Source organism: Asparagus officinalis, chromosome 2 (assembly GCF_001876935.1).
Source record: "Asparagus officinalis chromosome 2, Aspof.V1, whole genome shotgun sequence".
Lineage (NCBI taxonomy): Eukaryota > Viridiplantae > Streptophyta > Magnoliopsida > Asparagales > Asparagaceae > Asparagus > Asparagus officinalis.
In genome coordinates this window covers 73,717,180-73,717,922 of record NC_033795.1, presented here as the reverse complement: position 1 = coordinate 73,717,922, position 743 = coordinate 73,717,180, and the positions used below count along the sequence as shown (strand labels likewise).

Below are 743 nucleotides of genomic sequence, written 5' to 3'. Positions count from 1 at the left end.
TAGGCAAAGCCACGTTTATCTAAAACAGTATCCTATTTCCATGTCAAATTTTGGGTCAACTTTTTTGCAGTGGATGTAATAAAACTTGGCAATGATGGTAAAATTAGAATGAGTTCCATTCATGTGATAGAGTGTACCGGCATTAATGAATTTTCGCCTTCTAGAAGAAATGTCTTTCTCTATGTTCTCTTACTTTTTTCATTTGAGTTGTTTATCAATGATAGAAAATTGAACTTCAGGTATTTTACTAAAAAAACCACCAAGATGATGACCACAAGAGGAAAAGGAACGTGGACACGAACCAAAGAGGACTCCTTTGTAGTTTGAACTTAATGGTAGAAGAAATTCTATCATAAGAAAATATCTGTATCAGTCGAACTGGTCAATAGTCATCGATCTCCTAGTAAGAGGTAAGTACATAACCAGTGTGTGGTTCTTATAACTTAAAAAAACATGAACTGTTTTAAGCGGAAAAGATTACAAAAAAATGAACCTGAATAAAACAGCCACTAAGATATCAGAAATTCAAATTGGATTCAACCTATACCTCATACAACCGAAATTGATAATCCAGTGTAGGACGTGTATAGTGTTGTTTCCATGGGGACAGTGATGGTTTTCTCTAGCTTGGTAAATATCCAAGACGAGATATGCCTAACTAACAGTTAATTTCCAGGTTGGAACCTCTTAAGGACTAGGTTTATAACTTAACATGGGATGCACACGCACACACGCAGGCGCAC

At 35.8% G+C, this 743-nt stretch overlaps 1 long non-coding RNA gene across 1 annotated transcript in view; it reads right to left on the bottom strand.

The window, feature by feature from the left end:
- LOC109831602 overlaps nt 1-743 on the bottom strand; it is a 6,493-nt gene that overhangs the window by 1,143 nt on the left and 4,607 nt on the right. The window lies entirely within an intron of this gene.